This window comes from Podarcis vaucheri (genome assembly GCF_965113315.1).
Source record: "Podarcis vaucheri genome assembly, chromosome: 7".
In the NCBI taxonomy this organism is placed as follows: domain Eukaryota; kingdom Metazoa; phylum Chordata; class Lepidosauria; order Squamata; family Lacertidae; genus Podarcis; species Podarcis vaucheri.
This window is the reverse complement of record NC_138765.1, coordinates 34,113,709-34,124,753: the sequence shown is the minus strand read 5'-3', so window position 1 is coordinate 34,124,753 and position 11,045 is coordinate 34,113,709.

The window sequence follows — 11,045 nt, the reverse complement described above, 5'->3', positions numbered from 1 at the left end:
TTAATAACACAGGCATTCTGCCATTGGTAAGCCAATTAACACATGTAGTGTGATTAAAACCCAGTGTGCTGATTCAGTGCCTCTGGATGCATTGCAATTGAATGTATTCTTGGTTCCAGCCTCCCTTTGAGTTTTCTTTGTTCAAGGATGGGCAGCTTAAAGTCAGTCAAGGAGTATCCTGGGAGGCTAAAACATTACCCCACGGGCTTTTCCCTATATTTCCATTTCTGATCTCAGATTTGTGCCCATTTGTTCTTTTGCATAGAGACTGTCCTGTTTGTCTTGTGGAGAATGCAGAAAGGCCACTGTTGGTTGATGTATTATATTGGAAAGACAAGCAGGGGAATGATGTTGTGAATGGCATTATTAGTTCCTGTAATGGTGCCCTGCAGTCCCATATCTCTCCCTCTCTTGTAACCTGATGGAACAGAACATAAAAGAGCTAATTACTAGAAACAACAGGCCATTTGACAGTAGACCCAGATGCCAACTCTAGCCCCATCTCTACCCTGGCAGCACTATTACAGGAATTAATAATGTTATCCACAACATCAGAGCTTCATTCACCTGGTTGTCTTACAATGCATCAGTGCAGTGGCAACACCAGAAAAATAATAATTCAGGAGGGGTTACAGAATGGGGGAAGTATTTTTCTAGGTGGGTAAGTTTTGTCCCACATATTAAGATCTCCATTGACCTTCATTCCAAGGAAAATGAAGGCACTCCTCAAAACTGGGATGTGTGCACCAATATCACCATTCCTTGCAATTTCTGTTTTTGAGTGGCCATATTGCCAGTGTCTCTGGCTTCCTAGTGCCCATCTAGTTCCCTGTTCTTAGTTCCCTGTTCTAAGTGCCCTCCAGCTTGCTAGCGCCATGTGTCCAGAGACAGATGCCAAACTGCCCTTCTCCTCCGCTCCCCCAACCCCTTGACACAAGTCTAATTTCATAGAGTTGCCACGGCAGATGATTGGAACGGGCTGTGAGCAGTTGGTACGCTTTCAAAGTGTCAGAAGCGATGGAGGAGAATGAAGCTTAACTCAGACCAGCAGAGCATAATGTTCACATTGTGTTAATATTAACACTTCCAGAGGAGAATGAAAAAAGGCAGTGGGTGGCCTGTGCTTTTTTGCTCATCTCATTAGTCTCCACTGGCAGCCTTTGTCTTCTATAGGGAAAGGAACTCAGTTCCAAGGGGCAGTGGCGGTGGGGGAGCGGGTCAGCTTCCAAACCAATGTCCCTGCAACCCCAACGAGATGTTGCATTCTATGAGGGTTTCAAAATGGGGTATGTTTGAGAGCAGGGCAAAGAAGAAGTAGGGAACCAGAAAAAGGCCATTTGGAATCTGCTCAGCATTGCAGATGGTGTTTATCCATTAGGAGTTAACCTGAGTCCACTTTGTGCTGCAGTACTTTAATAGCATGGCAAGAATTTGATCCATTTTTTTCAAAGAGAGCAACCCACCCCACAAACAAAAATGTCAGGAAATGGGAAAACGGAGGATCAGTAATTTTGCATTGGCATGAGAGGATTAGCTCAAACCCTAAGAAATCCATCAGAGCTTGAAAGAGCACAGTTGTCCTTCACACCATTCAGAAATAGCTTGAAGGAAATGACTGCCCCAATCTCGAATTGGGTCAGCCCAGTGAGAGCTGGAGGTTCCACACTGTCCTAGTTCTCAGCCATGGCCTGTTCTGGGCAGCTGGTTACATCCCTGGCCTCTTAAGGTAGGACTGTCTGAAAGCACGGAGACCCTACCACCAGTAAGTTTTGCTTTAAAATGTGGACTGGAGAGAAATTCTCCACCACCCCTGCCTGCGGCACAGTGATATGACAAGGCTGCGCTCATCAATATTCCCTCACTGACACTACTCTGAAAGGGGTAGCAGGAGTGCCGGAGCTATTCATTTTGGCTGTCCCTGGTGTAAGAATACTTCTAATCATGGTGGCTTAAGGCAGCTGAAATATACAGACATTTAGGTTCTTTTTTTTTTTAAAGGAACACAACCCTGCATGATTCAGATTGTCCTTTCTGCGAGGGAAGGGAGGGAAAAATCACCTGCTCTTTTGATCAATTGGCAGCTTTTCACTTTATTCTTGATTGAAGGCAGAACAAGGAAGAAGAAAAGAGAAAAGTGCCAGTGGAACCACATCCAGAGGAGATATATATATATTCTAGCCCTGCTTGCTTCTTCCAAGTGTATTTAAAGTGGGCCTCCGGGGGACAGAGGATAGAAACATGCAGCACGTGACATGGAGGCCAATTTCTTCTGATGGCATGCGGTTTATACCCAGAGCACAAAGACAAGGAGCGCATAACCAGGGCAGGCTGACACATCGCTGAGCTGCATTGTGATGACTTCTAATTCCACTTGTGTTTAGGAGGCGCCAATCCATCTATCCTTCCCGGTCGCATAGTAACGTGGTGAACTCTGACATGCCTTGCTGAACTTCTTTGAGGAATAATTATAAAGATCTGAAGGAGAGGGAACTGATTACTCACTTCCTTTTTGCAGCAAGGGCGACAATAGCTAAACATTAGAGGGGGAAAAATGTTAAGGTCATGAATCTAGAATATCGTTACAGGAAAGTTTGGGCCAATAGCTGTACTGGAAAGATTGCCTCGCAAACTTCGAGTAAGGCAGCGGTCAAATAAACACAGACAAGTTTTTGGAAGGCAGGCATTTGACTACTAATATTATAAGTAGCCAGGAATCTGGGAGATCAGTTCCAACTGCATATAAAATGGTTTGTTCTTTTTAAGGGGAAATAGCATCTGTTGAAGAAGGGTGAGATGAATTAAGGACAACAAAATGCGAATCTGTTTAATGGAGTTAAGGTTATAGAAAACCATCAACGCTGTAAAGGGAAAGAAATAGTATGATCTATTATAGTAGTTCAAACATTAAATTAAATAAAAGATTCTTAATTCTACTTGTAGAATATATTGTCCTTTAAATGTAACCTGAATTGTGAAATACTGTTGATGGAGTATTTCTACTTCAATCAATATTACTGTTGTAAAACAGTTTGGTATGGAAAATAAATATAATGAAAAGGAAAATAAAAACCTCTGATGTGGAGGGCTGGGACACTGGATTTTAAGTGTTTGCCACCCCAAATACATTTGTTTTTCATCAGATGCCAGACCAGCCTTTCCCAGTGCTTTGGACTCCAACTCGCATCAACCTCAACCAGCATTCTCAGTGGTCAGGGCTGACTAGATTTGAAGTCCAAAGCATGTAGATGTCTCCCATGAGCCAAATTGGTGATGCCTTCTGAAATCTGATGAGTCTCCCTATTTTCTGTATTTGTATGAAGGGGAGTTCCAGTGCAGCTGGGGAAAGGGATCCTGGGGGCTGAGGTGGTGGGGGAGGAAGGCTATGTCCTTGCATCTAAGCCATCCAGAATTCACCATGGCACTAGGGTGCTGCAGTTGCTTGCATATTCCTAATGTGCTGAGAAGTTTGAAACAATAAAAAGGGGAAGTTTATGTGTCCACAAACTCAAAAGTTTATATGTCCCCGGACACCAAAATAAACACTGGGATACTCCATATCATACACCTGCACAATCGTAACAATAATGGTTGTATAAAGTTATCATGCTTCCAGAATAAATGTATGATGACATTGCATTGTCTACACCAGGCATAGGCAAACTCCAGCCCTCCAGATGTTTGGGACTACAATTCCCATCATCCCTAGCTAACAAACCAGTAGTCAGGGATGATGGGAATTGTAGTCCCAAACATCTGGAGGGCTGGAGTTTGCCTATGTCTGGTTTACACACACACAGAGAGAGTTGTATTTATTCATTTGGGGTTTTCTTTTCTCCCTCAGGCTTCTCTAAATGCAATACTGTACATAAATTCAAAGCTTTCTGTGCTTAAAATACTTCAGTTTTGTGAGTTTTCTCTAATAACTTTTGAATTTGACCAGGAAGAAATGTTCAAGCAGTGATACTGATGTAGAATAGAATGTCCCTATTTTCATCTGAGGAATGTTGGAGGGTATGAAGTGGTTGCAGACAACTGTCATACTGGGAGTGGGCCCACTGAATGTAATGCACATGACTAGTATAGGTTCGTTAATTTAAGTGGGTCTACTCTGAGGAAAACTTTGTTGAATGCAACTCTATAACTCCAAATCTAACCCCACATACATGAATTAGCCCCACTGAATTCCACAGGACTTCCCCTCGAGTAGACATGAGTTAGGCTTGCGCTATAAACTAACCTATCCAGTGGCACATGTGCTGCTGACATTGCAAAATTATAGCATCATCAACAGTAGAGAGCCAGGATGCTTTAAATGGGCACTTACAGAAAAAAAGCTCAAAGTCAAATTTTATTAAGAGTCTATTAACAACTTGCCATCACCAGCTCATTAGCAGAGACGTGAGACAACAAAGCTATTAAAAATGTATAAAACCAGCAATATGTCTCTCTTCACTGTTTTACAGGCTACTAGCAAGGCCAATAAAACAGAGTGCCAAATTTATTTATTTTATTTTTTTAAAAAAAACCCCAACAACAGTTACACAGCAGTTTAAAGATCTGGAGCATCATTCCCATATTAACCCCTGACAAATGTTTGGAGTGGGAAAGAAGATATGCACTTATATACATTACAAGTGCTTTCAAGCTAAGAATATCAAAACATTCTTCACTATGAATTAATAAAATACCAAATCAATCTTTTATTTTATTTAATGTATTAATGCAGCCCCTGCTCTCTGGTTTATAATCTAAGAGACACAACAGGAAAGGGAAAGAGATTGGGGTGGAGCGGAGAGGAAATTTAGGCACCAGTGCTATGCCAAATGGTCTTTATTTCAAACATTCACAGCATAAGGGAGTTGAAGTGAAATTATTGTTGGGGAAGGGGGTAAAACACTTTTTTAAAAATTGTGAGAGATGAGGTCAGGAGGGCCATAGGAATCAAATAAGGTGGCAGGACCTCTAGTGGGGGAAATGTCATGCCCCTTCCGGTGGAATTTGTCCACCTTTGGTTCCCACCTGGCAATCGACTCTCACTTGTGGCTCCTAGAAGCTGTCAGATTGCAACAGCAGCCACACTCTAGGAAACCGCTTTGACTGGCCAGCTAAACCAGATGAGGGTAGCTGATGGGTCTCAAACCCTCAGTAAGTTAGGGACATCCTTTGCATGCAAAGACACGTTTTGGTGGACTGAGCAGATGAGACCAATAGTGGGTCCAAAGGCCAATAAGCTCATCAACCTTGAAAGGTAGTCCATCAAACTCTCATCCTCAACCTCCAGACCTTGCATGATACCTTCAGGAGAAGGAAAGGCTAAGGAGTACACCCTTCACAAACCCAGAGTGGTGCCTTGCACACCTCCTTCAGGCAACTCCTGCAGCCAAGCTAGTGCAAATGCATCGCTGTGCTTTCCTTTGGACCATATCAGTGAGGCCAAGAGAGGGTCTTGTTGTCTGGGAGCCCAGGACCTCTATACACTGGCCAGGCTTGTGTTCCATGGAGGTCACTTTAGTGCTGCTATCACAATGGTTTGGCTTCACCCCCAGAGGTGCACTCCATGGTTTCTCAAGACAGACAGATGCCAACAACAGCAATACAAGACACAGATCATCAGTGTTCCTAAAACTATACTGCAATACAAATATTCGCTTGCTAATTTAAAAAACCAGGCTTGCAAGCAATTTTCATTCTGGTCTGCTCCAGAAGCCCACTGCTGAATTCTCCTTACTGCTCAACACCCTTATGTGGCCACACTGCCAATATTCATCTTAAACTGATGATTCGGGTTATCGTGACGGATCATACCGCCAGGCTTTCCCTAACCTCAATAGTTTCTTGTCTATCTTGCTTCTGCGCCAGACTGCTCTCTCATCTCCTTCTGAGCCAGTGTTTCTCTCTCATCTTCTTCATTCTTGATTTCCTCTTCTCTTCCAAAGTCTCTCAACAGAATACGCCTACTAGCAAGCCTATCCTTCAATCAATCAGCTTTGAATTGGCATAGAATGCTCCCCCTCCACTTCTCCCATCCAGTGAGTGACCATGAATTGCTACCCAGTAAGCCAATCAGGTGTGATTTTAGAATCCTCTCAGTATTTTAAAGAACCCAGTTTTCCTCAGACCAGTCTTCTGTTAGTAAATAACAGCTATCTGTCAGCCACCAACTGATACTTAATATTTCAAATTTACATGATCCCACATACACATACATTATATCTAAACCAAACCCTGTTTTAGTAAACACGTTTTAAAAAGTGATTTCTCCATGCTAATTATTAACATTATTAAAGAGGGAGGGGAGACCCCAGTGTCTCCAAGCCGAGAAATGAGAGCCTCATCTGTATTGGCATTCTGCTTGGCTTTTGAAGATGCACCTGTTTACACAGGTATTCCCTTGATTTCTCCTGTTTTCATTACTGTGTTTTAATGCAATTGCCATTTTGTGTGTGTGTTAACTATGGATCTTTATATTTTAAGTACTTTTATGAGATTGTTTTACTGTGTGTTTTAATTATGGGTGCTTATGCTCTGCACAATAGGATTTTTATACTTTAAAACCACTGAGAAGCCTACTTTGATATTGAGCATTATACTGATAAACAATTAGCACAGGCCTCAGGATGCTGGCAAAGAACCACATAGTTAAGTCCCAGTTTAACCCAGCGGGTTAACCAAGAAAACCTACTGGGTTTCTGAAGTAGGATGGCAATCTCCTGATTCTTGCAGATGAGGGCAACATGTGACACTGAAGGAGTGTGTGGCCTTTTGCCTAAGCACTGAGGCAAGCCTCTCCCACCAGAGGAGAGAAAAAACAGGCAAATGCTGGTATAGGAACTGAACTCAGCTATATATCACTGTCGGCAGCAATTTGCACCAGGGCATGGAGCTCTCATAGGCGTGTTATTGGCTGGATGGTGCAGTGCTCCTGGCCATATATTACTGGTGCCTGCCAGGGGAGGGGATTGTTCAGAAATAAGTGGGCCAGCAGCAAGTAATTGATGCCCAAGGTGGAGTTCATCTCATTTTTCTTTCTCTGGTGCACACATCCACTTGCAAATCTCTCTCCTGTTTTATAGTAAATACCATGATGAGTGCAACGTATCCAAAGGGGTGGCATATTGGAGGAATCATGTTGCAGTCACATCACTGATGCACAGAGAAGAAGGTGAGGATGCATACTGAAAGGAGCCTTCCCCAAGCTGGTGCCCTCCAGATGTTTTGGAGTACAGCTCCAACCAGCCCCAGCCAGCAGTGGACCCGAGGGAGCAAATATCGGGGGAAGGTGGTCTTTTAGGCCAGTACCCAAGTACCAAATGGATCCCAAGCCCTTTAGGGCTTATTGCACCAGTGTCAACACTTTGACTTGGGCCTGGTAGCTCACTGGAAGCCTGTGCAGTTCTTTCATGACTGGCAACTCATGGTCCAGTTGGGTTGCCCACATTCCAACCTAATACAGTGGTACCTCGGGCTACATACGCTTCAGGTTAAACACTCCACTAAGCCAGAAATAGTGCTTCAGGTTAAGAACTTTGCTTTAGGATGAGAACAGAAATCGGGCTCCGGCGACACGGCGGCAGCAGGAGGCCCCATTAGCTAAAGTGGTGCTTCAGGTTAAGAACAGTTTCAGGTTAAGAACGGACCTCCGGAACAAATTAAGTACTTAACCCGAGGCACCACTGTAGCTGCATTCTGCACCAGCTACAGTTTCTAGAGACCAAGGGCAGTCCCATGTGGAGCGCATTGCAGTAGTCCACTTGGGAGCAGACCTATTTTGGGTGATATAGTCTAACATATGCAATGGTTAACTGCACTGAGGAGGAGATATAAAAGGTACGTCCTTTTATTTTTACCCTAAATTTGAGTTCTTTGTGTGGTTTAGGCACTTTAACAGCTGCATGGCTGGCTGAAATTATGGTGAAGGAAAATGTGCATTTGGATGAACTTGAACTCTTTTATTACTTTTAAAAGGTAACTTTCCAGTTGCTGGGGGCTACTAACACAATGCTATTCAGTTTATCCAGAAGTAAATAGGCCCCACTATATTCTGAGGGGGATGTGGGTGGTGCTGTGGTCTAAACCAGGGGTGGCCAACTCCCAAGGGACTGCGATCTACTTTCAGAATTAAAATCTGGCAGTGATCTACCCCACTTTTTAGGCGTTCAAAGTTCTTGAGCTTTATTTAGGGAGGGAAGATGCCCCGTTTCTTAGGGGTTCAGGTAAAAGTTTTTCAGCTTTTTAAAGACCTGATGGCCATCCCTGGTCTAAATCACAGAGCCTAGGGCTCGCCGATCAGAAGGTTGGCGGTTTGAATCCCTGTGACGGGGTGAGCTCCTGTTGTTCAGTCCCATCTCCTGCCAACCTAACAGTTCAAAAGCACATCAAAGTGCAAGTAGATAAATAGGTATCACTCCAGCGGGAAGGTAAATGGCATTTCTATGCACTGCTCTGGTTCGCCAGAAGCGGCTTAGTCATGCTGGCCACATGACCTGGAAGCTGTCTACGGACAAGCGCTGGCTCCCTCAGCCTATAGAGCGAGATGAGCACCGCAACCCCAGAGTCGTCCACAACTGGACCTAATGGTCAGGGGGTCCCTTTACCTTTGTTTTCTGAGGGGGTTGCTCATGTGAGCAAACGTACAACTAAATATTTTTGTAGGGCTACAAAATGTGAGTGTCCAACAGCTTGCTCACTCTCTCTGTGTGTTTAAACAGGGCTGAGAGCAGAGATCTGAGTTTCTGTTGGCTACTGAGGAAGGATGCCTTATTTGTGTGCATGCACATGAGAGTCGGCATTGGCCTAAAGCTCTGTTAGGTGCTAAGAATTAATAAAACTCCAATGCTTAAGATCCATTGTTCCTTTGTAGGGGAGGATAAGGGAAGGAAAGAACGAGAACAGAGGGAGGCCACACAACATTTATCCTGTCCCAGAGAAGGAACAGTGATAGCAGCAGCCACTTCTGAACCAAAATAGTTTAGTTAGGTGCTGTTTGTGAAACTGCAATGCTTAAGTGTCCAAAGTGTGTTTGAAAGGGATGAGAACAGTGAGAAAACCAGACGTGGCCACACCCCTGCAACCTTGTTGGCCAGGCATTCAAGAACTCCTTGCAGCTCCATCCAGTCTAGTGAGCACCAGTCACCACTGGCAACCTTACCCCCTCTGCTGATAATGGGGTTCAGGAGTGCAGCTCTCTCTCTCTCTTTCATACACACCAAGTGTGTACATTGTTATAGATTTTGCAATTCACAAAGCAGCAGGCACTAATCAATGGGTCGAAATCTACAAGCCTTTCTTTAACTGCACCCATGAACTCAGTTTTATAGAAGCTGCTGTATGGATTTCCCCCTATCTCAGCCAATAGACTGGCTCTGCCTGTCCGCTCTTCTTATATCATCATAAGTGCTTTTGTGTGTGTGTGTGTGAAAACAGCTAAGCATTTTAATCCAGTGCGGGTGCCCAGCTGGAGTGCATTGATCCAAACTGTTGGCTAGTCGCTAGCAGGCAGAAAGCCATCCTGGCCTGACAGCGAACTGCTAAGGGAGATGCCTTTGAGGCTTCTGGCTCCGAGTGGCACATCAGTAAATCCCAGCTCGCTGGATCAGTTCTGCAGCAGAGTCACCAATCATGCAACAACAACTTCCCATCACTGGGAATGCTATTGCCAAGCAACTGGTGGGTTGGAGGACTATTGGCAAGGCAGAGTGCCAATGCATTGGGAAGGCCAGTGCATTAGGGAAGGGCCATAGCTCACTGACAGAGCATTTGCCCTGCATGCAGAAGGTCCCAGGTTTAATTTCTGGTATCTCCAGGTAAAGGCTAGGAGATACCTCTGAAATGCTGGAGAGCCACTGCCAGTCAGTGTAAACAATATGAGCTAAAAGGACAATTGTTCTGAATTGGAGTGACCCTGATCCAATCTGGATCTGGGCTTCAAACTGAATTGCACAGTGTTTAATGAGAATTGGGAGTAGGGGAGAAGAAGATGCAGATTGGCCAAGGAAGACTCTCAATGCTGATTGGTTTGTACAGGTCAGGTGATTCCTCCCCGACTTCCACAGCAGATCTGCCCCATCTTCTCGGCAACTCAGAAGTTTGCTCTTGCAGCTTGAAGGCTTTCTTTGCTCCCCACTCCCTTGAATGGCAATCGGGTCTGGCACTAAGTCTCCATCACTTGAGAAATAGCTGAGTGAATCGTCCCTTAAATACAGGAGGTGACTTGATGCCTCCGCTAAAGTTTTATGGAGCGTCAAAGTCCGGGGGGGAGTTAGGATTTTTCTTGCAGGCACACACTTAGTCACCAGTTCGCTTTAGGGCCCAGCTCAAAGAGAGTTATTCTCCTTGCAGGCTGGGTTTCAGGCTGCTCAATCATTCCTTGCCAGCAAGATGCAGACATAGAGCCACGATCCTCAGAGAAGGATCATCAATACTGCAGTAGTAATATAACCTTCAGCTTTCTCTAATCCTCTAGTCAATCACCTGTCAGTGGAACCCATTTATCCAGGGATGCAAGGGAGGGGTACTGGGTGGGGGATGCTATACTCTTCCAGAACACCTCTTGACTCCACTTACGTGATGTTCGCTGTTGCTTTTTGCTGCCTGTCTCCTGCTCTTGAGTCCTCCTCCTGCCTGGTGGTATGGAGGCTGGAGAATTGCAAGAGAAATGGAAGCAGGAGTGGAAATTGCCGGTTCCCACCCTATTCATCCCATGAATACGACTGGCTGTTTTTCTTCTTTTCAGTTCACAAAAAATATGTAATTGATTACCTCCCCCACCCCCAATTGCATTGTGTTTTGTTTGCATTGAAATGTAATGTGGTAACAATGTAATTAACGCAATTTTACCACAGTGGACAGCGTGACAAACAATGCAGTTTTGTGAGGAAGACGAACTGTAGCAGAAAGGAACCAGTGTTGCATGTGATGAATACAGCGAGGAATGGAAATCAATGCCTTCTGACATCCCTGTGTGGTGGAGAATATTTCATTGTTGGAGTAAGATTCATTGCCAGTCTAGTTGGCTTCTGTAGGTGGAAGAAGAGAGTAGCATCATG